We start from the raw sequence: 25,508 nt of genomic DNA, 5'->3' as shown, positions 1-25,508 counted from the left end.
GGTGGCCCTTTTTCTGTTCTCAGGCACCAGCAAGCATCCACTGTGTTCCTCTTTCCTCTGCCAGCCGTTGGCTCCTTCTGTCCCTTTGGCTGAATCTCTGCAATCCAAACCTTCATGACACACATCAGTTCGGGATAAACAAGCAGGAGGGAAATCAGCACATGTTTTCAAACTATAAAACACTGAAAAAAATGTTAATTAAATCATGAAACCCAATATTTATTTATTTATTTATTTATTTATTGGAAGTGAAAATGTTTGCATCAGCTGTCAAAGCATCAAGACATGCTGTTTCGAATGCCTTGCGACGTCCAAAGTGATAGGCAGCCCCAACTGGGAAAGCAAGCCTTGGCCGCGCTACTAACTCAAGGGATTCAGGCAACCACAAAGAGGAGCGTGGCTTGGCTCTCTCGGAATAACTTAGCCTGGATTGCACCAGGTTGATACATAGCAAGACTGGGATGACGGTGACCTTGCTGCTTTGGTAAGTCAACTTGGACCAGATGGCCTTTGGGCTTCTAGCTGGGATGACGGTGACCTTGCTGCTTTGGTAAGTCAACTTGGACCACATGGCTTTTGGGCTTCTAGCTAAAGGAGGTGAGGACCAAGACTTGGGTTGAAGTGAGGGAGACAGTGGAGAAGAGAAGTCTGGAAGCCACACTGCCGCACAGATGCAGAGGCAATCATCTATAGCAATTCCCAGCCCCACTTCAGGAAGCAGTGATCCTTGGCTACCAGTGGACTGCAGACCACACAGATAGCTATTTGCCTCTTTCTATGCAAGCAGTCTGACCTAGATGGCCCAAGCTGCCATCAGATCCTCTGAAGATGCCAGCCACAGATGCAGGAAACGTCAGGAGAGAATGCTACTGGAACACGGCCATACAACCTGGAAAACCCACAATACCCTAGTGATTCCAGCCGTGAAAGCCTTTGACAACATACTGAAGAAGGCCTTCATGCCATGCCCAGCCTCGAGGTTTCCCTACATTGACAAGCCATCACCAGAAACAGAACACTGTGCTAAATAGAGCTTTGGACTAACTGAACATAGACATGTTTCTTTAATGGCCAAGATGGCCTCTGTTTGACCTAGATTAGCACTTTGTACATTCACACTGCACGGCCAAGCCATATCCACAGCAACAAAAGTGCTCCTTGCCCTATGATTGATTGGCAGCCTCCCAGAAGAAGGGGAAGAAGTCCAGGACAGTAGTTTCCACCAGTTCTGTTCCTCCTCGGTTCAGAGAGAACTGGGATACGTCTGCGGACCCTCAGTAGCAGCGTCCAGCTAGGCTATGTTGTGTATGTTCCTCCAGAAGGTGTGGACAGTTATTCCCAAGGGAGGCATCCTCACCAGGACCTAGCATGCACTGAGGGAGACATGCTCTTGCTTCCCACATTTATATAAATACTTATATCTTGCCTTTCCTTGTGGCTCAGGATGGCCGCATTAAGCCTCAGGGAACGGGAGAGGGGTGTGGCTTAAAATTAGGTCCACGAATCATGTGTGGCTTGGTTTAATGAAGGACAGCACGTTAGCTCCAGAGGGGTCTGATTCCGGGCAGGGGTGGAGGATCTTCCCAGACCGTTGGAACAGACACTAGGTTTCATGGACATGTTGTACTGATTTCCTAGTCTGTTCCAAATGCTGTCTCTGTTGTTTACTGCACATTACTTGAACAATTTGCAATGGTCGGCAAGATTCCGCCCAGGAGTCATGTGGTTCCAAATTTCTGAGCAAGAAGAGACCTGTGTCAGGGGGTAAGTCGGTCATCTTCTCTTCTGCAAGGTCCACGTCAAATGTTACATGCATCTCCAGAGCTGGGCATTCTTTGCTCTGCTAGCTCACACATGCCGCTCACATGAGGGCTGGTTTTGCAAGGGAGCCAAACAAGATGCTGTCATGAAATTGTATGCGCGCAGTGAAGCGTGTCTCCAAAGCCAGGCCAGGCCAGGCCAGCAACTGCAAGGAACATGCTTGGCTCTGCATGAGTGATGAAGCAGAGATGGATAGAGAATTAGGACTGGGGGGGGGGGGGAAATCGCAGATGAGTTTTCAAACCTGCCAGAAACCAATCAACTAACATCAATCCACTGAAGAATGGGAACATTTCACAACCTATAAAAAAAGGAACAGGATGAGCTGGAAAGGTGGACGGGAAAAGGACAAAACCGGGCAATGAAGAGCTCAAAGCGAAACAGTCAGCCAGCTGTCCTTCTAACCTGGCCAATAGATATTGCCTGTCAAGGATTGAAAATCCTCCTCAACTTGTTGCTCTGCCAGATTGCTTCAGCATCCTAACCAGAGGCGCACCATGGGTAAATGGCGCCCGGAGACAAATTGTCTCCAGGATGCCCCCCCAGGCTCTGCCCCACCGCCCCCGGCTCCGCCCCCTGATGCCCCCAGGCTCCACCCCCCACTGACCTTGATCCCGCCCATGTCACCATGGACATGGGCAAGGTCTAGGGTGCCCACCTCCCCTCCCCCTGCCGGCTGGGCTCCTAGCCGGCAGCCAGAAGTCTCTTCTGACTGGGGAGGGGAGGGAGGGAGGGAGGGGGGAGTCCAGCGGGGGGAGGGGGTTGAGGATGCTTGGAGGCAGCAGGAAGTCCTGCTGCCTCATCGTTTTTGCGTGCCTCGACTGACACGGATAGGTTGAGGCACGCGAAAACGATGAGGCAGCAGGACTTCCTGGTCACATGGGGGGCCAATTTTGCGCCCCCCATGTGACCAGAAGCGTGGCGCCCGGGGACAAGGGGTACCCCTTGTCCCTAGGTAGATACGCCACTGATCCTAACACAAGTCCCTGCTGAGGCCAGGCCAGGCCGGTCTGTGGGCAACTAATCACCAGCAAAACACAACCTCTGTGCCTTGAACTTCTTTTGCCTGCCTGCCAGGCCGCTGTTCTGTCTCATCTCACCGCCAGCAAACGTCCTTTCTGGCGACCAACATCAGCAGACACCTCCCCTACTATGATGTTTGCCTCGTTTGTTGTTTAGGTAGTCAACGTACACCACATATACAACTCAGTTGTGCACAGGGGCGTTTCTATAGGAAAAAAAAATAGCACCTGGAGCAAGTAGTAGAAAGTACGCCCCCCATCCGGCAGACGATACAGGTCTATCCAAACTAGGACAAAGAGGCTTAGAGACAGCTTCTACTCTAGAGCTGTGGCTATGCTAAACTCTGCGGCTTCGTGTTGATGTGTTTGGGGCTGTGTAGGGATGGGAGGAGGAAGGGGAAAGTGAGGAGGGGGTATGAGTCTGAAATTGTGTGCATCGAGGAATGCTGCTGTAAATTTCGTTGTGCGTGCACAATGACAATAAAATGCTTATGCTTATGTCAGTGAAAGTCCGCCCCAATGTCCTTCCTCCTGCCCTTTGCCTGCTCTGTGCCCCCCACCTCTCTCCAGAGGCTTGTGTGTTAGCAGCGTAGAGCTTCTCTTGAAAGAGCAGCCACTGCTCCATTCACTACAACTTTTCTGCCCCCCATGGGACTTAATGGCTGCAGTTTGAGGACATTTGACCCCATCTGTCCCCCTGAGTGGTACGTCCCTGGTTGTGCATGACACAACATTTTTTCCTTTCTTTCAGAAAAGAAATGAAGGGGGAAAAACCTTAAAATCTAGCAATGAATGTATGTATGTATGTATGTATGTATGTATGTATGTATGTATGTATGTATGTATGTATGTATGTATGTATTTAATGAATTAATTCATTTGACATATAACAACAGTGGTGAAGGGTCTACACACAAGGTTCTATAAACGGTTTCCAAATATCTCAAAATAAGCCTATACATAAAAGCCATCTATATGGAGCGACTCAGAAAAATTAAACTACTGTTTTTTTATTCTGAGTGCCAGGGGCAGCAAATTGCAGTGTGTTGGGTCTGTGTGCCCCTTCGAGAGCTAACGCTAAAACCAGGCCAGTTAAAAATAAGGTCAAAGAAAAGGGAGATTTCTAAAACACGGGCCTCAACAAGTATTGATAGAGTTCTAAGGTCCTTAATCCATTGATTTTCCAGAATGTGCTTTTACCTTTCCAATGCTGTAATTCTAGTCTTTTAGATATAATTAAGAGCACAGAGGATCCATGTTGGCTGACCATCAGTTAGACCTCACGAGGCAGGCAGATTGTTTAAAAGCAGATAAGCTTACTCAAAAAGTCAATGAACATTCTAATACAAAACTGTTCCTGAAAGACTGAAACTGGATTCTGCCAACCCTCACCAGAACACCTACGTAATGCTGCTTTCTCTCTCGGTCTTCAAAGCCATCCCAGAAAGCCTCTCAGCACCTTCTCCATCTGGAACACAGCAACCGTGGCCTGCATTTTCTCACATCCAGCCCTTTCTGGGTTTTTACCTCCTTTCCCCCCTTCCCTCGGCCCTCCTGTCCTGCCAAAACTGACTTTGCAAATGCCAAAGGGGCAGGGATCTGTCTGTTTTTCTTCCACTGCGCTGCACGCTTCCACGTTCAGGAGGCAATCCTACATAAATAAATTAACAGCAGCAACCCCAAAGAAATGATCATATTAATGACCAGTTATCAACTGAGGTCACCAAGTGGGCATCACAGAGGAGATCACAGAAAGATCAGTGGGGAATTTCAAAGCAGTTATAACCCTTCTAAAGTCAATGGGCTTAGAAGAGTGTAACTGCTTGGTCAAAGGTCTGGAATCCGTGTCCTACGAGGAGAGACTTAGGGAGCTGGGGATGTTGAGTTTGGTGAAGGTTTGGTGAAGGTTAAGAGGTGACGTGATGGCCATATTTAGATATTGGAAGGGATGTCATGTTGGTGAGGGAGCAAGCTTGTTTTCTGCTGCTCCAGAGACTAGGACCAGGAGTCATGGGTTCAAAGTGAAGGAAAAGAGATTCTACCTAAACATCAGGACTGTCAGGGCTGTTTGACAGTGGAATGCACTACCTCGGAGTGTGGTGGAGTCTCCTTCTTTGGAGGTTTTTAAAGAGAGGCTGGATGGCCATCTGTCGGGAGTGCTTTGATTGTGTGTTCCTGCATTGCCAGGGGTTGGACTTGATGGCCCTTGGGGGTCTCTTCCAACTCTAGGATTCTGTGATTCTATGAAATGTCCTGAGAGTGGAGTGGGTGGAATCCTCTAAATTGCTCTGGTCTCTTTCTCCCCCCCTCCCTCTTGAATCAAATACACTGGAATGCTCCAGCAACCTTTTTGAAGAGACGCTGTCAGGAGTGCTTTAATTGTGTGTCCCTGCATTGCAGGGGGTTGGACTTGATGGCCCTTGAGGTCTCTTCCAACTCTACGATTCCATGATTTTGACTGGAAGATGCCCAGTTTTGGACCCAGCTAGCATCTTCTGCCTTTCCCAACTTTCTTGCCTAGTGAGGGAAGTCACATAAGAACATAAGAACATAAGAACTAGCCAGCTGGATCAGAGACCAGAGTCCATCTAGTCCAGCTCTCTGCTACTCGCAGTGGCCCACCAGGTGCCTTTGGGAGCTCACATGCAGGATGTGAAAGCAATGGCCTCCTCCTCCTGCTGCTCCTCCTGAGCACTGGTCTGCTAAGGCATTTGCAATCTCAGATCAAGGAGGATCAAGATTGGTAGCCATAGATCGACTTCTCCTCCATAAATCTGTCCAAGCCCCTTTTAAAGCTATCCAGGTTAGTGGCCATCACCACCTCCTGTGGCAGCAGATTCCAAACACCAATCACAAGTCATCAGAGGCAGCCCTCTTGGCAAAGAGCTCATGGAGCAGCACGAACTTCCTGCGTCAAGAGGCAGAGAAGCAACCAGCTTCAAAGGTATTGTCTGTGCAGCCATTAATCCAGAGCTGTCAGAGGAAGGAAGGGGTTGTTTGGAGAGAGCAAGGAGCTGGTTGCTGCAGCGTTCTCTTCGCATCTCAACCCTGCTGCCTCGGCCTCTGCAGAGTAAGGGAGGATGAGCAGAAGAGCAGGAGGCCGCTTTTGTGGGATGCAGGAATGTCTCCTAGAAGTGCTGCAGGAGAAGGGAGTGCTGAAAAACAGCCAAAGCAAAGCAATCGGGATAATGCAACATGGAAAGCCCAGTGAAGTGCTGGAGGGGCCAACACGGGAAACACGTCTGCTCTGAGATTGGTGCAAAGCTGGTTCTTCCACTGCCCTCCTCATTCTTAGTCCCTGCACAGATTTTTGTTGAGGTCCATGTTTTGGAAACCTCCTCATTCTTTGCCCCTTATTTTTGACTGGCCTGTTTGTAGTGTCCGCTCTCTGAGGGTCGCAGACCTATCAGGCTGCAATCTGCTGCCCATGGCACTCAGAAGAAAAACCCGGTAGTTCGATTTTTCTAATTCCCTATGGAATAACAGGATACAGAAGAAGAAGAAGAAGAAGAAGAAGAAGAAGAAGAAGAAGAAGAAGAAGAAGAAGAAGAAGAAGAAGAAGAAGAAGAAGAAGAAGAAGAAGAGGAGGAGGAGGAGGAGGAGGAGGAGGAGGAGGAGGAGGAGGAGGAGTTTGGATTTATATCCCCCCTTTCTCTCCTGCAGGAGACTCAAAGGGGCTGACAATCTCCTTGCCCTTCCCCGCTCACAACAAACACCCTGTGAGGTAGGTGGGGCTGAGAGAGCTCCGAGAAGCTGTGACTAGCCCAAGGTCACCCAGCTGGCGTGTGTGGGAGTGTACAGGCTAATCTGAATTCCCCAGATAAGCCTCCACAGCTCAGGCGGCAGAGCTGGGAATCAAACCCGGTTCCTCCAGATTAGATACATGAGCTCTTAACCTCCTACGCCACTTAAAGCATCCACTTAGGCAGGGACACAATCAAACATAACAATTTTTTCCTTGACTACAAGGAAATGTTGAGAGCTGACCAGGGAGAAGTCTCTGGCCCACCTGTGGACTCTGCGGGCAGAGGGCTCTGCTTCATTTGCCTTGCTAAAGGGAGAGGATCCTTCTGGGACTGCAGAGCTGGTGAGGAAACTCTGATGTGCCAGGCAGGTGTCATGAGAAGCTGAGACTCTCCCCTCTCCTGGCGGCTACAGCCCTCCTCCTCCTCAGCGTCTTCTGGGCAAAACCTTCCCTTCTGACAGCACAAAGACCACATGCCGAACGCGTGGAGGATTTCATTCGGTTTAGGTTCTGCCCCCAACACTTTTCAGACTCCTATAGGAACAACTTGGAAGCCTTTTTGGAGAGCAGCTTCGTCTCCATTTGAATCCGGGCATCATTTCAGTCTCCTCTTTCTCCCTTAGTGGGTTTTTAAAAAAAATAGCATACTACTGTTATAAACAAAAGAAATTATTTTATTTAAGAAACGTTGCACTCAAACATTAACACAATTTTAAAATCTTGGACAAAGTGACACCTACTATTCATAACATATTGGTTGCCAAAGCATGAATCAGTCCACAGCTTTTCAGCTAGCCTAGGAAGTTTCTACTGGCAACTGAAGTCCTCTATCATTAATTCCTATGATAGGGGAGAACATTTGGATGGCCAGTTTCTCCCTGGTGGGTATAATCTTTAGTTTGAAAAGCCATTCAACTATGACAACTCTCTTTAGGAACTGCAGAACAGAAGTGGAACGGTGCTGCTTCAGGAAGTTATATATTTTTTTCCAAGATGGAGGGTTTCCATATTTGCACACACACAAAAATTGATGAAGGAAGAAAGGAAGGAAGGGACTTTACCTACTATAACAAAAGAGAATGAACTGTTATTGCAGAAATTTATTTTATTTATTTATACTTTAGACTTTTATACCGCCATATCCCCGAAGGGCTCCGGGCAGTGCACAGCATACAATAAAAATACAGTTCTAAGACAATCATAAAACAGCTAAAACCTATAAAAGTAGCAGGAGACTAACTATAATACTAATAATTATAAGTGTAGGTGGCGTCCGACGACCCATTTTTAAATCCTCTCCCAAAGGGAGGAACGGCAAGTCCCACTGGATAATACAAGGCCCAGATTTAAGAGCCAAAGAAAGGGGGGGGGGGCACCATCAGCGGCAGGTCCCTCCAAAGGCCCGGCGGTACAGCTCCGTCTTACAGGCCCTGCGGAATTCACCGAGATCCCGCAGGGCCCGGACAGCTGGAGGAAGAGTGTTCCACCAGGCCGGGGCCAGAGCCATAAAGGCCCTGGCCCTTGTGGAGGCCAGCCACATCATCGAGGGGCCAGGAATCACCAGTAAATTGGCTTCCACTGAACGAAGAGGCCGTGTAGAAATGTTGCTGACCTGCTCCTGGAGTGGTAAGAACATGAACCCATAGAAATGGTTTTCCACTGGTGGAATGGAAAAGAGGCAAGCCAAGCGTCTCTGGATTTTGGGCTTTTTTTCCCAACTCTACACATGAAGAGTTGAACATGAGCTCACTCTACGTAATGTGTTCTGATTCTGAGAGCATGAAGGTACCACACTGACCATTCCTGGTCTTGGTTAACGCTCTCCAGCTTCAGAAATCCCCCCAAGTACATTAACGGAGCATCCTCTGAGTGGCCTGCTTTTGTATTCTTCGGGTGCTGCATTGAGCCCGAGGTGCCAATCCTGGCCCGAGGATAGTATGATCCTGGAGGCGCAGAAAAGAGAGTAAGATCCTAAGATCAACTGTTGATGTTAATAAGGCCAAATGTGTCCAGAAAACCAAAACACCCTTTCAAAAAGCTGTCACACACAATTTTATTTCACTGTTCTGTTCGCGTCGTATGCCAACTCTCATGTTCTCAGCTGTCTGGTTATTATATTCCTAAACTGACTCAGCCTTCGGTCTTTGCAAGGAAAGAAAGAAAGCCACAAGTCTCAAATGAACCAGCCAGGCCCAGAAAGCAAGGATTCCGTGGGGGCTCCAGAATTCTTTCATGACACGTATTCCATTTGTTCCATCCAGAAATGAACATGGCAAGCCACCACCGCGCCTTCCAAGCAACTGACAACTGCCAGGGTAGAATGCCATCTGTGGTATGGCTAATGCTGGCACAAGACCTGCCAGGATCCCGAGCTGAAAATGCACACACTGACACAGTCCCAGCATATAAGATTTCAGCTTGTCCTTCGGGGAGTAAGAGGTAAGCAGTGCCAGGGGTAACGCAGAGCAGACCTGCCCTTCCTTCTGCAGATCAGAACATCAGCTGGTCAGAATGTACCCTTTTGCCTTTTTATAATAAAGGAAGGAAGTCTGGTTGTTACTATTTATCTCATTAATACAACTGGCGCTTGGACAGGTGCCCTCGTGTACACATGATGCTGTCTACTCAGGCCATTTCTGCACAGTCAAAATATCCTGGGTCGAGCAGGAAAAATATCCCTATGCAGCTGAGAATTCCGCACGGTTCCCGGCGCTAACATGGGTCTGCCCTGGTGTTGGCCTGCAATATTTCCCTTACCCTGGGATTTTCAAAAATAGCCAGTTTGGAGGTTCTTTTTTAAAATCCCAGTGTGCCCCTGCTTGTGCCTGCTACTGTGTGAAAAGCAATCGGGAGCAGGACCGGTTTATTTTTCCCGCCCAGCTGCCAGATCTCCCCACCTGACGTTCATTCAAGCTGCCACTCAAAAACAACAGCCAATCAGAACATGAGATGCCGGGCACACTCAGAGATGCTTGCAGCTGCCACTCAAAAAACAACAGCCAATCAGAACGTGGGACACCAGGCATGTTCAGATATACTTCTGAAGTAAATACAGAAGTCCCGGGCTCCTTCGGAAGAAATTGGAGCATTTCCTCCTGGTTTTCAATGGGTTCCTTTGCAATGGGTTCCTTTGCACAGGCAGCTTTGCACACGGACACCCCGGGATAAAATAGACCCAGGTTTTTTAAAAACGGTGGTGCACAGGTATAATTTTGCCGTGCAGAAACGACCTCAGACTGGCAGCCGCTCTCCAGGGGCTTTACGTTACTTGCTTCCTGATCCTATTAAATGGAGATGCTGGGGATCGAACCTGGGACTTTCTGCATGCGACGTAGATGGCTCTACCTCAGAACCGTGGCCCCTCCCGTAAACATCTTGCAATCTAAAGTCTGGCTGGGGAGAGTTAACACAAGAAAGAGATGGGAGTCACCGGAGAGGCTGCACAGAGGTGCTGGGAAAGGATCAGGATTAATGGATGGCTCTTTGCATTCAGACGAGAATGCAGCTCTTGCAGAGGCACTGCGAGAAAAGCAAGAAGGAAAGTTTGCAGAGCAGGCAGACTCCGCCGCTGCTGCTGCTGCTGCTGCTGTTGCTGCTGGGAAGCCTGGGTTTGGGAAGGGCAGGTAATTCCCCCAAGAGCGTGAGCGGCTGTCACCAGTGGCTCCCTGCCAACCCCTCCCTTGCTAGTCTGCAAGGCAGTGAACTTTCTAATTGCCTGTGGCTACAGATTTTCGTTTGAACGTCTGCAGCAGCGCAGGGCCGCTGTTTCCACTCACACCTGCTCGAAGTTCCTCCTGCCCTGGAGGCTCACCTGATGCGTTGGGGCCTGTAGGAATGTCAGCAGCTTGACGCATGTCAAGCTCAAGAAAGGGAAGCAATAAACCCAGGGTCACAACAGAAGTTTCTAGACACTGCTAAGAAAGCCACTTGGATGCCTATCAGAGGGGAAATTTCCACACCCGTAGAGGAGAAAGGTGCACACAAAAGGCGGGCACAGCAAAGCACTGAAGGATGAAGGAAGCAAAAAAGAAATATACACTGCTAACCTGAGCAGCTAATCGAGGCAAGCTCAAGCAACAGGCTTTGTTCCTTTTGAAAGGCAGCTGCAGCAATGGATCCCAGGTTGGTTCCCACTATCTGTGCATTTTGTATGGATCCACCTGGGGATCCCCTGTAATCACAGATGAGTTCTCCTGGAGAAAATGGATGCTTTAGACTACAGCACAGGTGTCAAACTCGCGGCCTCCAGTTCCCATCATCCCCTGCCAGCATCATGCTGGCAGGGGGTGATGGGAACTGTAGTCCATAACATCCGGAGGGTCGCAAGTTTGACACCTATGGACTAGACTAGAGGGTGGACTCTGAAACATTAGACGCCACTGTCCTCCCCAGGCTCAACTCCCAAATCTCCTGGAGTTTCCCAATCTGGCATCCCTAACTCCATCCCCTGCCAATCTCCCCCCCAGTGGCCGCTTGGCGACCCCTAGCAGTTTTAAGGATCCAGGGGCACTGTCATTTAGTACAACATTTTGCCTCCGTCTCCTCCAAAATCCCAGTAGGAAGAAATGCACCAAAGCTCACTGTGCTAGCGCATAGTCCATGTTTCTAGCTCTGCTTTTACAGGCACCTGTTTCCAGATTCACAGGCGCAGCATCAGGATTGAAAACCCGCACCGACATATCTCACATCTTCCTTTGTGCTCTAAGAGGAATGAGTAGAAGCAGACAGTGCAATGCTTGGCACACGGATCCTCCGCTTTTGGAGAGCCACGTGAACGTGGACATTCCGAAAATTCTTACAGCATCACAAACTGTTGCTCGCTTGCTCACTCGCTGTTGCCCACTCTCACTGGCTGTGGCTTTCCATGCAAAGGAGCAGCAGTGGCGTAGTGGTTACGAGCAGGTGTACTCTAATCTGGAGGAATCGGTTTTGATTCCCCGCTCTGCCGCCTGAGCTGGGGAGGCTTACCCGGGGAATTCAGATTAGCCTGTACACTCCCACACACGCCAGCTGGGTGACCTTGGGCTAGTCACAGTTCTTCGGAGCTCTCTCAGCCCCACCCACCTCACAGAGTGTTTGTTGTGAGGGGGGGAAGGGAAAGGATTTTGTAAGCCCCTTTGAGTCTCTTCTTCTTCTTCTTCTTCTTCTTCTTCTTCTTCTTCTTCTTCTTCTTCTTCTTCTTCTTCTTCTTCTTCTTCTTCTTCTTCTTCTTCTTCTTCTTCTTCTTCTTCTTCTTCTTCTTCTTCTTCTTCTTCTTCTTCTTCTTCAGCATCTAATACTCAATATGCCAGGGCACTGAACTTGGGGACATTCTGCATGAAAAGCATTCACGTCACCACGAGCCGTGGGTTCTCATCAACCGTTGTGGCCAATAGGTACAGCCACCACTGCTTCTGGTCTCATTTTCCTTCCTTAAAAGCCACAAGGATTCTTCCTCCAGAGTTGCCAGCCAACCCCATCGCGAGCCAAAAAAGGATCCCTGCTCCCAGCTGCTATCCGCGGTGCCCCAGCCAAGAAGCTGCAAGGCAGGTTCCGCAGCCCCAGCTCTTGCGCTCCGCAATGCTGTCTCTTTCCAAGAATAATGGAAACAGATGAAAAAGGAATTTTCCTGACATAATTCCAGCCTGTCCCGTTTGCCAGGCTATTATAATGATCCTGTATTAATGTGCAAGTCAAGACTGTTCATAATAAAATTAGAGAAGGAAAAGCAGAAATACTGGAACCTTCGGCTCACTTTCTGGCAGGGAACCTCTTTAATGTGGGGAGCAAGAATGACGGGAAAGAGAAGGAGGGACATAGGAGACGGGACCACACAGCCCAGCAGCTGCATGAAGGATTCCCCTCGCCTGTGGAGTCGGACACTTTCCTCAGAAAGCGCTCACGAGCCCCTTCTGCACAAGTCACTAAAAACGTTTGCAGAATGTTTGCAAAACGTTTTCAATCCTCACATTTGTCCGCACTCACCCCCTCGAAATGAATCCTGGCTGCCATTTTGTATGCTTTTCCATTTTAAGATATTTTTTTCCCAATGGAATTGATGCCTCAATGTCTTGTGCAGCAATCCCCTGCAGCTCATGTAGAAAAAGAAGAAGAGTTTGGATTTATATCCCCCCCCCTTTCTCTCCTGCAGGAGACTCAAAGGGGCTTACGATCTCATTGCCCTTCCCCCCTCAGAACAGACACCCTGTGAGGTAGGTGGGGCTGAGAGAGCTCCGAGAAGCTGTGACTAGCCCAAGGTCACCCAGCTGGCATGTGTGGGAGTGTACAGGCTAATCTGAATTCCCCAGATTCCTCAGGTGGCAAACCCGGTTCCTCCAGATTAGATACACAAGCTCTTAACCTCCTACGCCACTGCTGCTCCTTAGACTTCGAAGCTTCAAAGATTTTACCCCCCAAAATAAAAAAAACAACAACCAGAAATTATGAAAATAAACAGGCAGAGAACGGGGTTTGCTCAGCGACACGAGAGAAAGTGGCAAAGAGGAGAGAGTTCTGAGACGGCAGAGAGATGTGGAAAACATTTTTAAAAGATGGCACAGCTGAGAAAACGTTTTGAAAAAGTTTCAGGCTAAAGAATCGTTATAAAAGAGAATGCATTTAAAATGTTTCCAGTCTGGAAATAAAACATTTCAGAATGTGGGAGTGGGGGGTGGGGACGGACCATGCGGAACTCCACAGAGGAAACGTTTTATTTCCTGCCTCAAATGTTTTATTTTGGTTGTGTGGAAAGGGCCGTTGACTAGGCCAAAAGTTTCCAAATGGTATGACACTTGCGAACGGCGTTTTTGTTGAACTTTCGTATGCTCAGGAGCATCAAATTAGCTAAAGGAATGATAAATCTAGATCAAAGATTTCCTTGCAAGATCTCGCCTCTGCTGCAAGTTAATTAAAATAAGCGAAAATCCAAACTTCTCAGACACCTCAGATAGAAAAATATATGAGCAGGAAGAACTGGCAAGAGCCCCTTTGTCAGTAAGCCAGGTGGGAGATAGAGAGAATGGAATGTAAAACCAGAGCCAAGTGCTCCTTGAACATTTCTCGCAATAGAGCAAATAGTAGCGTTGAATAGGAGTTTCACTATGGGACAGCGGAGCAAGGGGAAAAGGGTCATACTTCCTTTCTTTGTGCTGTCTTGCTGAGTTGAACAGCAGCTCTTCGTTTATTTATTTTACTCACTTCGTTTATCAACTGGCTTTCTCACTGAGATGCCAGGCAGATTGCAAAGTATTTAGAAAATCAGATAACACAAGACACCCACTAAACAAGGCAAGAGGACCAGGATGACAGAACTAGTCTAAGGCATCAGGAATCAAAACAATATTGCAAAAGTTAGAAGACAATGCAGTAAAAGCAAGGTTGTGCCGACAATAAATGTCCCAATAGACTACAACCAGAGGTGGGATCCAGCAGGTTCTCACAGGTTCCCAAGATTAGGCTACTCATTATTTGTGTGTGCCGAGAGGGGGTTACTAATTGGTGATTTTGCCACGTGATTTTTGCCTTAGTTACGCCCCTCCTCTCAGCAGTAGCGCGCAGAACTTGAAGCAGTCTAGAAGGAGGTGCACCGGTGTGCGTGGCAGCCTGTGCCTGCGTGCATTCGTTTCTCGCCCAAGGACCGGCGCAGCGGCTGTGTCCTTGCCACAGCCCCGCCCAGGAATGCCCCGCCCCCGGAATGCCTGGCCACGCCCCGTTGTGCTCCACCCAGCCCCATTGGCGCTACGCCACAGTTTGAATCCCACCACCACGGGAACCTGTTACTAAAATTTTTGGATCCCACCACTGACTACAACCCTGTTCCCTTATCAAAGCTCCTCTAGAGCAGTGCTGCTATAGCACACGTTGATGAGAATTCCCTCCTGAATATTTCTGTTTTGCACAGTCTGCAGAATGATACAAGTGTGGGGACAATTCCACAAGGAAGGAGCCTCTACAGAAAACACACTTAAAGGGTAAATCTCTGGTTAATGGTTAGTAAATAACTGTGGAATGGGTGTGATATGTACACTCCATACATTTCCAGATAGAAACTCAGCAGCTGCATTCTGTACCAACTGGAGTTTTCAAGTTGACTTCAAGGGAAACCCATACAAAGGTCATTATAACAGTCCAGCCTCAAAATTACTGCAGCACGGATCCCTGTGGTCAGATTTGCTGGGTCGAGGGAAGAAGAAGAAGAAGAAGAAGAAGAAGAAGAAGAAGAAGAAGAAGAAGAAGAAGAAGAAGAAGAAGAAGAAGAAGAAGAAGAAGAAGAAGAAGAAGAAGAGGAGGAGGAGGAGGAGGAGGAGGAGGAGGAGGAGGAGGAGGAGGAGGAGAAGGAGAAGACGAAGAAGAGGAGGAGGAGGAGTTTGGATCTATATCCCCCCTTTCTCTCCTGCAGGAGACTCAAAGGGGTTTACAATCTCCTTGCCCTTCCCCCCTCACAACAAACACCCTGTGAGGTAGGTGGGGCTGAGAGAGCTCCGAGAAGCTGTGACTAGCCCAAGGTCACCCAGCTGGGGGTGTGTGGGAGTGCACAGGCTAATCTGAATTCCCCAGATAAGCCTCCACAGCTCAGGTGGCAGAGCGGAGAATCAAACCCGGTTCCTCCAGGTTAGATACACGAGTTCTTAACCTCCTACGCCACTGCTGCTCCAAGGGGCCATCTTCCAGGCTAAATGAAGATGGAGTAAAGCAGTTTTTGCAGCTAACATGCTTCTCCAACAGGAAAACATGCGGAGCCAGCAAGGTTTATCCAGATCCTATCAAATGTAGGAAGCGCAACTCTCTCCATTAACACCTCCTCCACCATAGTAGGATTTAGTTTATCCTGGTTGCCAATGAGAAAGGGAAAAAATGCTTGGGAATTCTGAGCATCCAATTCCCGCTTCAAATTTGCTACTCCTTCTGAAAATAGAGCAATAAGAATCATCTCGGGGGTCTTTCCCTGGGGTGGCACGTGTGTTCAAAATCTGAGCTCAATAAAAAATGTACACATGTGTATTATACAATTCTCATGCTCAGCTTTTTGCTAGGACGATTTATCTGCCTTTCATCCGCTCTTCTCAATTATGCGGTATCCTTCTCTCAAGCCATTTGTTTTTCCTTCTTAAAAGTCCTGCCAAGATTTGTTTGTCTGTAACCTTTGGCACCAACGCAGAAATAGAAAGGCTTGATGATAAAAGACAAAGGTGCACAAACAGCACCCCCCACCCCCACGCACTGCAGGGTCCTGAGTCAAGCCTATAAATAGGACGGGGGACGCGGTGTGATATTAAAATCAGCGGTGGACCGGGATAGCGGCCATCACGTTGCAACCATTCCACTGAAGATGCACACACACACACACACACACATTTCAGTTCCAGGACTTTGTACTCAAATGACACTGAAACTTGGGGTGGGTGGGGGAGAGTTTGCCACATTCAAAGAAGTTCACATCTGGATGAAGGAGTCTTCCTGTCTCTTCCCCCACCCCAAAGAAACTGCACCAGATCTTACTCTCCTGGAAGTCATTTTTTGCACTGCTTAAACTGAAAAGCAGCAGGGCCAGATCTCAAAGACATGCCTAATATATTCAATCTGCTAATCAACTTTCACTTGGTTTGATTTTAGGTCCCTGATAGGATCCCAAGAGTGGCAGTACAAGCAATCAGAAAACCTTATTCTGATTAGGAACCTCCTTGACCATTCATTTCTATGGACAAGCCGAGAGAAAGTATATAAGGAGAAGAAGAGAAGAGTTTGGATTTATATCCCCCCTTTCTCTCCTGTAGGGAGACTCAAAGGGGCTTACAATCTCCTTTCCCTCCTCCTCACAACAAACACCCTGTGAGTTGGATGAGGCTGAGCTCCAAAGACCTCAAGGTCACCCAGCTGGCATGTGTTGGAGTGCACAAGCTGATCTGGTTCACCAGATAGGCCTCCACAGCTCAAGTGGCAGAGCGGGGAATCAAACCCAGTTCTCCTGATTAGAGTGCACTTGCTCTTAACCACCGTACCAGGCTGACTCTTGGGCAGTTTTGGGTTCATGAGAAGATGTATCTCCAGGAAGAGGCCTCTCCTACACTTCACACTGGGGCAGGAAGGGTTAAAGCGCTCAGGTGGGAGTGGGCAGTCGCCCTCTAGCCCCCCCCCACCCCACAGCTGCAATTGTGCTTTCTGTCCACAGATCAGGATGGGTGCCAATACGCTATCTCAGACTTGTTTCCAAGCTCTGAAATATCACTCCCAAGACTCTGCACAGCCAAGCCCAGCCTCCAAGTTTATCCACAAGCATCACAGCTCACCAGGTCAGATGAAGGTCTGAGCCTAACCCCACGCCGATTCCCCCGAGAGAGCTAAGAGCAATTCTGGCTCCTATGACTGCACTGGATTGATTCGTCAACTTGTTAAAACCACACTTTACATATGTGAAACCTATCTACGACCCATTAAAGATTACTTTTACAACGAAAACATGGAGGACACTGCCACATTAACTCAAGCCTCTATATCTCTATATCCCAATAACCCCATTTCATAGGCAGAGAATGGATTTATTAGGTGGCAGAGAAGAGGAAAGATGTCACGCAAAGGACCATCCATTCCTGGTATGGAAAGCACAACGTGCGTTTCAAACCAAGTCTGCACCAAAGAGAAATAGTAGTTTTTCAACTTCACGGAAAACTGGCTCTCGCAACACTTAACAGAATTCCCATGTGTGGTTCAGGATCACAGATAGAAACCTGAGGAAAGCAGGGATGGCCAACTACAATTCCCATTAGGGCCTGCCAGCATGGCCAATTGGCCATGCTGGCAGGGGCTGATGGGAATTGTAGTCCATGAGCATTTGGAGACCCATAGGTTGGCCACCCCTAGGCTAGACTGACATATAGGTGAGGAAAGTCTTCTGAGATGGAGGGGAGGCCTTTTTCCCAATAAGGATATTGATTTTTTTAATAATAGTATTTAAGATTGGTGAAGACTTAAGGCAGGTTGAAAGTCAAGCCAGTCCTAGACCTACAGATGTTCTACGCTTTCAAGCAGCGAGGCCAGGAAACCAAATCAAAAGCAAACTGAATAAGGTCAAAGCGAGACTTAATATCCAAGAAATCGGGCACTTGTTTTCAAAGCCCCCCATGTGTACCCTTTAGAAAAGGAAACCAGACTTTGTGGGAATCAAATGTGTGTTTCAGTGTGGACTAGACACAGGAAATAGCCATTGGGCCAGTCACAACTACTTACACATATTTTGATGTTAAAATCTGTATTTTGAGGAGATCGAAAGTAAGGAAAACTGGGACCTTTTAAAAATTATTGCTATTTAGTCTTCTTAAACATTTCGTCTCCTTGGAGCAGGCGGCCTGTTTCTCGCCTTGGCTTTCAGACGCTTTGCTCTTTCATTCTTTTCCTCCTACTGCCATTCTTAAGTTGTTTGAAGAACATTTGTAAGACACCTGGCTTGTTCAAGTGGGTTCTTACAATGATGAAAAGGCAGAATATGGGGTTTTTAAAAACATTATTATTAAATTTTAACAATGGAAAAAAAGATGTTATAAACACCCAAACGTTAAGCTTTCTTGTACTGACTCAGACTGTTGGTCTATCCAAATCTGTTCTGACTAACGTTGGCCATTCAAAGTCTTGGGCCTTTTCCATCTCCTACTGCCTGATCTTTCCAGCTAGAGATGCAAACCTGGGACCTCTGTATGCAAAGGCAGAGGCATATCTAGAAAAAAATGGAGCGCGGGGACAAAATCAGAATTTTCCACCCCAACAGGCACCCAGGTCTACTGCTTGGAGCTTGTGCTGGCGTCCAGGTCTACCGTCCGGAGCTGGTGCCAGCGCCCAGGTCTATGTGCGCCTGGGGACATGGGTTACTTCATGTCCCCATAGGCCAGTGGTGGCGAACCTTTGGCACTCCAGATGTTATGGACTACAATTCCCATCAGCCCCTGCCAGCATGGCCAATTGGCCATACTGGGAGGGGCTGATGGGAATTGTAGTCCATAACATCTGGAGTGCCAAAGGTTCGCCACCACAGCCATAGGCGGTACGCCCCTGTGCAAAGGAGATGCTGCACCACCGAGCATAAAATCCCTTACATAGGCAGTGAGTTTGTCCAAGTCAGTATTCTCTTCTCTGACCGGTAGTGACTTTTCACTTAACCTATTACCCAATCCTTCTAGCAGGAGGTGTGGGGATTGCCATGTGGTCTTCTGCTTGCAAAGGAGATTTTCTACCACTGAATCACTGCTCTTCCCTACATAGCACTGTATTTGGATGAGTAATGTGCTAGGACGATAAATCCCAAACTATGAGCTGCTAAACATCTGCTAACATGCTGTAAGAAAGCAGTAAATGCAATTATGAAACACCCGTATGGATGCAAAGCACTCGTTTGCACAGGGAGACGCTGCAGTATCTCTGCCACAATACAGTCTGTCCCCCGAAGCTGCCATTTTATCCAGAACTAATCCTGTAGCCTTGAGATCAGGTATAATTCCAGGACCCCCCCAGGAGGTTGGTCACCTTCTCTGCATGATTACTGGCACAGACTTTTCCCAGTCAGCCTCCGAAGTCAGTGAATGATTCGGCCACAGCTCTGTAACTTGGACAACCCAGTGATTCCTGATGCGGTATGTGGTAGAATTATCCATCCTCTGAGAAGGCCACCCGTCACAACTCTTCGCTGCTCTTGGGTAGTCTCCTTAATGAGGACGAATATTCAGACCAGTGACTCATGCAGAAACAGAAGAGGTGGGCTCTTCTGAGTACGTTCATTCTTAGCTTTACAATCACTAAAAGTAAAAAAAAATTAAAACTCCAGCAGTGAAGTGTGGCTCAGCTGTTGGGGGTTTGGAAAATGTTAAAGAATGAGGTTGAAGGAGTAAATCAGAGGCCATTGGTCCCTCTTGAAGATAAAGTTTCCCCTTTTAAACCAGAAATCAAAAGGATGCAAAGTTGGCGTCAGCAACAGGAAGATTCCGCTTTGGAGAGATACAGCGATAGAATTTACCTTTCTGCCTGGGGATCCTCCCTGGACACATCTCCTCGGCTCTGCCTCTGATGCCCCTGGAAGCATTCTTGGGCTATTCAGGGCAGCTCTCAAAGGAAATTCTGATTCATGAGTGGAGGCCGGCAGCTGCGTTCTAAAGTTAACTTCTGGTCACGCAGTGGGCTGGGAGGAAGGGAAGGGCGGAACACCTTTTTGGTTTTTTTAAACACCTCCTTGGTATGAGTCACGGCTGCAGCCAAGGTGGAAGGAGGCCACAGACACGGAATCCACTGCTGCCTCCATCTCTGACCACCAGCACGATTTTCACAAAAGCCGCTTCTCGCCCACGCGGCTGTCACACCCACCTCTCAGAAAAAAATAATAGCAACACACTTCTCAATTATATTTTTCAAAACGCACACAAGCAAATCAGAACTTCCTGCAAGGAAGACAGCTTGCCAAGAATATGTAATTGGGTATTTAACTTACTTCGTCATTTTGTTTTGTTATTTTATTTTGGTTTTAGCCTGTAATTTTTTGTCAAATTACGATTGCAAACTGCCTTGAACCAGAGGAAAGGAAAGTTATAAGTGTTTTAATAAATAAATAAAAATATTTTCCTACATCTGTCTTAACCCTACACAAGCAAAGAACTTTCAGTTAGGGCGTGCTTGTCACCGGTGGGTGCAGCACGGTTGCCAACTCTGTCTTGGGAAATTCCTGGAGATCTGGGTGTACGGCCTGGAGAAGGAAAGTATATCAGCAGAGTACAATGTCATAGAGTCTACCCCAGGGGTCTGCAACCTGCGGCTCTCCAGATGTTCATGGAGTACAATTGGCATGGTGGCAGGGGCTGATGGGAATTGTAGTCCATGAACATCTGGAGAGCCGCAGGTTGCAGACCCCTGGTCTACCCCCTGAAACAGTAATTTTATCCAGGGAAACTGATCTCTGTAATCTGGATATTAGTTGTAATTCCACGAGATCTGCAGGCTACTCCTGGAGGGAAGTAAACCAAGGGCATAGGAAAGGTGCCCCCATTTGAGTAACTTGGCTGGGATGCAAAGGCAACGAAGGAACAAAATTCAGACCATTCCATATCTAGTCCTGACTGATTTCTCAACTGTTTGCTCAAGTCAAGTTGTTGGAAACTTTAGCAGAAGCACTTCCACTCAGCCGTAGGGATTTTGCGCCTTCTCATTTTCCATACTTGTAAGTTCCGGTTTCTTCAGTGTGGGCTTTCAATTCGGCACATGTTTTGCTCCCTCTAGTGGTCGATTCGATATCACATAGATTTATGTCCAGCATTTCTCCCTGCAGATTTAAACCGAATAGTTCTATGCCAGACATCAACTTGTGTAATATCAAATTCAGCACTAGAGGGGGCAACACTCACAGATCAGGAAAAACAGAACCTCAAAGGCAAAGAAAATGAGACTGCAAAGAAGCCCGTGGTCTTAAAGTTACATATACAGACATTTTCCATCCATGCTGTTTAATTCGAGCTCATGTTATGTTCTAGGACGTGTAGCTGTGAAATTGCATAAAACCTTCGACGGAATAAGCATTCACCGTTGTTAACTGGTATTATTGGTATCCAAGGATTGAACTGGGAGATTCTGCAAGAGACAGAGATTGTGGGATACTTTCTCACTTTGGAGAACAAGCAACAATTTAGAGGAAAGCAATCTGGATCATATAACAGCGTTCCTGCTGGATCAGACCCTCTTAGGCCCTTCCTGCACAGGCCAATTAAACCAGGATAACACTGGTAAAAAAACCCAGGTTGAGGGGAAACTTTGCATGGATCCTGATCCTAATGCCGATCCACTCCAGGTCCCCCCCACACACACACACACCTGGGGTTTACAACAATTGCAGTATGTGTGATTCTTTGGTTTTAGCTCATCTTGCAGCCGCAGGGAGTGAAGTGCCATGGCTGCAAAGTGAGTTATGTGGCTGTGTTTTTTTCCACAGAGTTCTGTATTGTTTCCCCTCTTTTACCCTCAAAACATTTTATTTCCAGCTTTAAAATATTTTAAATTAACCCCCTTTTCAAACAATTCTTTTGTCTGAGACGTTTTGAAAAATGGATCCTCTGTTATGTGAACACTTTAAAAAGTTTCCCTCGCCTTCTGCCTTCCTTGAACTTTCTCCCTGGCATCATTTTCTCAGCTCGCTCTGTTTCCCATCACCTGTTTTTGGAGCATTTCAGAACGATTTTGTGATGGGGAGGGGGGCCATAATCTTCACAGCATTGGCCACAGAAGGCTCAGAGAATCATAGAAGCACCAATTTGTTCAAGCACTGGGGGAAACAGGGAAAAACAGAAAATGGTGGCCAGGAATCATTTTGAGGCGGTGAGTGTGAACAAAAGTTGTGTTATTTGTGGGGTTCTAAAATGTTTTTTAAAAGTTTCAGGTGACTTGTGTGGAAACAGCCAAGGTGTGCCCACTATTCCCATAACTCTCTGTGGGATAGGAAGGTTATTCTACAGTGAAATTGAACAATGGGCAGATGAGCGCCGTTAATTTAAGGCAGCGGCATCTAGCCCCCTTCTGAGAAATTGCAAATAGAAAGTAGGAAGCTGTTAAAGAGGCTTCACTGAGATTAGACAGATACTGTCACGGGATTAAAGAGATGATTGCCAGATTTCTTCAAGCAGCAAAAACCTTAAGAGGCAGGATTTGCAAAGGATCTAATGGCCTTGTAACAATGGAGCACATACTCAGCTAAATTACTAATAACTTCTCAATTTAAATCAAGGAGAGACCTCATAATGGCTTCCCATTTGGCAGGCAGAGAGCAGCAATAATTAAAGCAAGTATGCTTTGAAGACCGGAGCCAAGAAAGGGAGCCGACCAAATAGCTGCAGAACAGAGAGAGTGGCAGAAGATAAACCTCTCCTCAGTTCAGTACTGGTTACTAGGGATGGTGGCCCTACATGTCTTTTACTTTCTAAGCAGGCTAATCACTCCACAACGACCCACAGCCGCATTTCCTCTTACTTACACGCTCTTCATTTTTCGTTAACAAATATAATTAGTAAGCCAGCAAACCATTTGGTGGAGGCAGGGGGGGAACAGTCCGGCCCAGAAAACAACTTCTGCTTTTCCTTCCCTGGTTAGAAAGAGGCCAGGTTATGTAACCGAATCCTTGCACAGTGTCGTGTTAAGCAAAGCTAGGATAAATTCCATTATACACTTAAACAGCATAATAATCCTACGAGGAGAGATTTAGGGAGCTGGGGATGTTTAGTTTGGGGAAGAGAAGGTTAAGAGGTGACATGATATCCCTATATGCCATTAAAGGTTAAACTGAATTGACATGATAGCCCTGTTTAGATATTTGAAGGGATGTTATGTTGGTGAGGGAGCAAGCTTGTTTTCTGCTGCTCCAGAGACCAGGACCAGGAGTCATGGGTTGAAGGCAAAGGAATAGAGATTCCACCTAAACATCAGAAAAACTTCCTGACCGTCAGGGCTGTTTGACAGTGGAATGCACTACCTCAGAGTGTGGTGGAGTCTCCTTCTTTGGAGGTTTTCAGGTGCTCAGGAGCAGCAGGTGCAGAAGGCCATTGCTTTCACATCCTGCATGTGAGCTCTCAAGGGCACCTGGTGGGCCACTGCAAGTAGCAGAGTGCTGGACTAGATGGACTCTGGTCTGATCCAGTCGGCTAGTTCTTATGTTCTTATGTTCTTATGTTTTTAAAGAGAGGCTGGACAGCCATCTATCAGGAGTACTTTGATTGTGTGTTCCTGCATTGCAGGGGGCTGGACTTGATGGCCCTTGGGGGTCTCTTCCAACTCTTTGATTCTGTGATTCAAAGGAGGGAGAGTATCCACTGTTACAAAAGCTTCAATGGCTGGGAGTCATGAGGAAGCCACTGCCTGTCTTTGCTTGATGCCACAAGCCGAAGCCCACCTGTTTCTAACAAAACCTGAAACACAAAAAGGTATTGAGACAGACCTGTAAGGGAACTCTTAAACAGTTTCAAGTTTAAACAGCTGATGATTCAGTGTGGAAATGTGACAGTTGTTGTTCAGTTCCATTACCACTGACTTCACCAGGCTGAAAGGGATCTAAGAAAACATCATTCATGTGTCACTTAAGACATTCCATGCGCTGCCTTTCCCCACCACGGCCTGGTAATCCCTTTACGACATCTTATTTTGATGGCTGAAGTAGGAAAATGCCTTGCAAATCACATCCTTTTCTGACATGCTCCAGTCACACTTTGGTAAACACCGTCTTATGTCAAGCCTTCTCTGGTTTCTCCGCCTCATCCTGTAATTTGCGTGACTTGATGGTTTAGAGTAGTCTGGGAGTTCCTTTCACTCTCTCGTAATTCTACAGTACACGATGCGACTGACCATGCCCACTGAGTCAAAAGCAGCCATTTTGTGGTTTGCAAATTACAATCTGCGATCTAGAGAGCAGCAGTTTGAGTAGCCCATTGGAAAAGGTTGCTGGAGCATTCCAGTGTATTTGATTCAAGAGGGAGGGGGGAGAAAGAGACCAGAGCAATTTAGAGGACTCCACCCACTCCACTCTCTTAGAAGAAGAGTTTGGATTTATATCCCCCCTTTCTCTCCGGCAGGAGACTCAAAGGGGCTTACAATCTCCTTGCCCTTCCCCCCTCACAACAAACACCCTGTGAGGTAGCTGGGGCTGAGAGAGCTCCGAGAAGCTGTGACTAGCCCAAGGTCACCCAGCTGGCGTGTGTGGGAGTGTACAGGCTAATCTGAATTCCCCAGATAAGCCTCCACAGCTCAGGCGGCAGAGCTGGGAATCAAACCCGGTTCCTCCAGATTAGATACACGAGCTCTTAACCTCCTATGCCACTGCTGCTCTTAGGACATTTCACAGAATCACAGAATCCTAGAGTTGGAAGAGACCCCCAAGGGCCATCAAGTCCAACCCCTGGCAATGCAGGAACACACAATCAAAGCACTCCAGACAGATGGCCATCCAGCCTCTCTTTAAAAACCTCCAAAGGAGGAGACTCCACCACACTCCGAGGTAGTGCATTCCACTGTTGAACAGCCCTGACAGTCAGGAGGTTTTTCCTGATGTTTAGGTGGAATCTCTTTTCCTTCACCTTGAACCCACTGCTCCTGGTCCTAGTCTCTGGAGCAGCGGAGAACAGGTTCAAGTCAAGTAGACCCTATGGCTCTACCAGCATCACAAGGGCCATCTGGCTCAGCTTAGTTCAGAACTTTTTAAACAACCCGATCTATCCTGTTCTGATAAGAACATAAGAACAAGCCAGCTGGATCAGACCAGAGTCCATCTAGTCCAGCTCTCTGCTACTCACAGTGGCCCACCAGGTACCTTTGGGAGCTCACATGCAGGATGTGAAAGCAATGGCCTTCTGCTGCTGCTGCTGCTGCTGCTCCCGAGCACCTGGTCTGCTAAGGCATTTGCAACCTCAGATCAAAGAGGCTCAAGATTGGTAGCCATAGATCGACTTCTCCTCCATCAATCTGTCCAAGCCCCTTTTAAAGCTATCCAGGTTAGTGGCCATCACCACCTCCTGTGGCAGCATATTCCAAACACCAATCACACGTTGCGTGAAGAAGTGTTTCCTTTGATTAGTCCTATTCTTCCGCCCAGCATTTTCAATGGATGCCCCCTGGTTCTAGTATTGTGAGAAAGAGAGAAAAATTTCTCTCTGTCAACATTTTCTACCCCATGCATAATTTTATAGACTTCAATCATATCCCCCCTCAGACATCTCCTCTCCAAACTAAAGAGTCCCAAACGCTGCAGCCTCTCCTCATAGGGAAGGTGCTCCAGTCCCTCAATCATCCCTCAATGATCAGCACCACGGTTACTCCTCCAGACCCATTCTCACCATCACTTCTGTGGGTCTGTGTCTCCTGCCACACCCACAAGCGTTCTCCGGAGGGGAAGCCAAACGAAAGGTGTTGGGAATGGAACGTTTGGGAAGACACCCTGCCTG

At 47.6% G+C, this 25,508-nt stretch overlaps 1 protein-coding gene across 1 annotated transcript in view; it reads right to left on the bottom strand.

Moving 5' to 3' along the window:
- Positions 1-19,644, bottom strand: part of ZNF469 (zinc finger protein 469) — a 138,565-nt gene extending 118,921 nt beyond the window's left edge. Inside the window, exon 1 of the mRNA XM_048516101.1 lies at positions 19,565-19,644. The gene's annotated coding sequence lies outside the window, so the exon portion shown is untranslated. The remainder of the gene's footprint in view (positions 1-19,564) is intronic.
- Between the last annotated feature and the right edge of the window lie 5,864 nt (positions 19,645-25,508).

The sequence above is a fragment of the Sphaerodactylus townsendi genome, linkage group LG14 (assembly GCF_021028975.2).
Source record: "Sphaerodactylus townsendi isolate TG3544 linkage group LG14, MPM_Stown_v2.3, whole genome shotgun sequence".
In the NCBI taxonomy this organism is placed as follows: Eukaryota; Metazoa; Chordata; class Lepidosauria; order Squamata; family Sphaerodactylidae; genus Sphaerodactylus; species Sphaerodactylus townsendi.
This window is presented reverse-complemented; position numbering and strand designations above follow the sequence as displayed.